Source organism: Phytophthora infestans, genomic scaffold (assembly GCF_000142945.1).
Source record: "Phytophthora infestans T30-4 supercont1.52 genomic scaffold, whole genome shotgun sequence".
Classification (NCBI taxonomy): domain Eukaryota; phylum Oomycota; class Peronosporomycetes; order Peronosporales; family Peronosporaceae; genus Phytophthora; species Phytophthora infestans.
Genome location: NW_003303707.1, coordinates 753,590 through 756,441, shown reverse-complemented (window position 1 = coordinate 756,441; position 2,852 = coordinate 753,590). Strand labels below are relative to the sequence as shown.

The window sequence follows — 2,852 nt, the reverse complement described above, 5'->3', positions numbered from 1 at the left end:
CCTAGACACCCTTCATACCCGTTCTAACGGTTCTCTTTCATCTTCATAATAATCAAATTAAAGAACACCATACAAAAAACAAGATCTCGTGTGTAGTGGCTCGCCAGGCATACTAAAACCAAGATGTCGTGTGGGCACATGCCAGACATCATATCTTGCGTTTGCAAACACACGCAAAGTCGGTAAACAGCTCAAAACGGGCTAAAAAGTAAGCACCCGGACTTCCCCGGTGGTCACCCACCCGAGTACTACCCGAGCTTGAGGCTGCTTAACTTCACAGAGCAGACGGGATATGGTGCTTTCAGCCTAAGATGGCCGTCTACATTTGACTTTGACCGACACGCCTATTAGTGTTTATCACTCGTATACATTGGTACAACACATTTACACACTCACATGTCCACATACGTGGCCATAGACTGCACACGATGGCCCCCAATACCCCTTCTGGCCCTCAGAATTGGCTGGGTGGATGGCTACACTTTATATAGTAACAAAACAAAAAGGGGGGTGGTGTGGCGCACTCCAATACAAACGTGTGGCCAGCAGCTCACTCCTACAACGCAGCATACGTATTCTCTCCGATAGGAACCCCACACAGACCGACACCTTCATACACAGCAGTGCAGATAGCCGCCGCACCCCATATTTGCGCATACGCGGCCTGGAAACAATGTTAAACCACCAAAGTGGCCATTTACGACTTGCACAACCATACCTACGCTTCCTATGCGACATGACATGTGCACGTACGCGTCTTAGGCAATATGAACACCTTCGACACCTTCATACATGCACAGCGCGCGCTCCGCTTAAGTACGACACCAACTTGTCATATACATCATGCGTTTCCTCCCGTCACCTTTCATCACCTCCATATTCACACCCATGCGCCGTCACCTTCCTCGCGCCATCACCTTCACCATTTTCACCTCCATATCCGCGCTTCCTCCGCCGTCACCTTCCGCGTACGCGTCCATATTCGCTGCGTTTCCTCGCGCTTCCTGCCTGTTATTAATCCAAGCCAAAAACATCTCCAAACCCATACAATTAGAACAGCAAACAACTTCGCATTTTTTCACAAAGTCCTCAGCTTCATTTTGCATACTTTATCCTAGTCTAATTCACGCTATTCCGCTCTCTTTAACATACTTAAACTAAGTCTAATTCACGCTACTCTGCTCTCTCTAACATACTTAAACCAAGTCTAATTCGCGCTATTCTGCTCTCTTTAACATACTTAAACCAAGTCTAATTCACGCTACTCTGCTCTCTCTAACATACTTAAACCAAGTCTAATTCGCGCTATTCTGCTCTCTTTAACATACTTAAACCAAGTCTAATTCACGCTATTTCGCTCTCTTTTAACATACTTAAACCAAGTCTATTTCATGCTATTTCGCTCTCTTTTAACATAGTTAAACCAAGTCTATTTCATGCTATTCCGCTCTCTTTAACATACTTAAACCAAGTCTAATTCACGCTATTTCGCTATCTTTTAACATAGTTAAACCAAGTCTATTTCATGCTATTCCGCTCTCTTTAACATACTTAAACCAAGTCTAATTCACGCTATTTCGCTCTCTTTTAACATACTTAAACCAAGTCTATTTCATGCTATTCCGCTCTCTTTAACATAGTTAAACCAAGTCTATTTCATGCTATTCCGCTCTCTTTAACATAGTTAAACCAAGTCTAATTTACGCTATTTCGCTCTCTTTTAACATACTTAAACCAAGTCTATTTTATGCTATTCCGCTCTCTTTAACATAGTTAAACCAAGTCTAATTCATGCTATTCCGCTCTCTTTAACATAGTTAAACCAAGTCTAATTCACGCTATTCGCTCTCTTTTAACATACTTAAACCAAGTCTAATTTTACGCCCTGCCGTCTAGCTTGCCCTGTTAAACCCCCATACTAAAATCTCCCGATTTTGGCTCAGAAATCATTAGCGCTGGCACTTAGCGATTTTCACGCAAAGTGTTTCTCGCTTTCTGCCTGTTATAAACCCGATACTAAGGTCGCCGAATTTGGCTCGGAAAACAATAGCAGCGGCACTTAGCGATTTTTGCGAACAAACCTCACTAAGCCAAAACAAAGACTTTGACGATCTTAAGCTTAACAGTATTAACTCTCTACCAGCACTTTGACCGGTTACTTTCGCCGCCCCATAGCGAAAGTAAATCACTTTAACGCAGCCTTATTTCGACTGCTTAACTTTATAGTTTTAACATTGCGCGTTTGCAATTGGGGGGAGAAATGTTCATTTCTGAACAAATCAATAGAACAAGGGCTAAATCTCAGCAGATCGTAGTACAAGACTACTCTCATGCTTACAACACCCCGTTCTGTAGTTAAGTCGTCTACAAAGGATTTATCTTTCCCAATATTTGAAATTACAAATCAGCCTACTCTCCACCGCCAGTACTTGACAGGCAGCGGAGTGCGTTGCAATTGTATGATGTTGGGTGTCCAGAAGACACCTATCGCTATTCGCGGCACATCGGGAAAGGTGATTATCGTCTATTCCAGCATGGATTCTGACTTAGAGGCGTTCAGCCATAATCCTACAGATGGTAGCTTGGCGGCACTAGCTTTTCAGCTAACCGCAGTTACCAATTATCTGAACCAACGGTTCCTCTCGTACTGGGTTGGATTACTGTTTAGACAACGAACTCATCAGTAGGGTAAAACTAACCTGTCTCACGACGGTCTAAACCCAGCTCACGTTCCCTATTAGTGGGTGAACAATCCAACAATTGGCGAGTTCTACTTCGCAATGATAGGAAGAGCCGACATCGAAGAATCAAAAAGCAACGTCGCTATGGACGCTTGGCTGCCACAAGCCAGT

At 43.5% G+C, this 2,852-nt stretch overlaps 2 non-coding genes across 2 annotated transcripts; both read right to left on the bottom strand.

Annotated features, from left to right (window-relative positions):
- Window positions 1-211: 211 nt before the first annotated feature.
- PITG_33338 lies at window positions 212-316 on the bottom strand. Its single transcript, XR_009934732.1, has one exon. It is a non-coding gene; the product is annotated as an 8S ribosomal RNA (ribosomal RNA).
- A 2,083-nt stretch (window positions 317-2,399) lies between these two features.
- On the bottom strand, window positions 2,400-2,852 carry PITG_33337 (the record flags this gene model as incomplete). Its single annotated transcript, XR_009934731.1, has 1 exon — window positions 2,400-2,852. It is a non-coding gene; the product is annotated as a 28S ribosomal RNA (ribosomal RNA).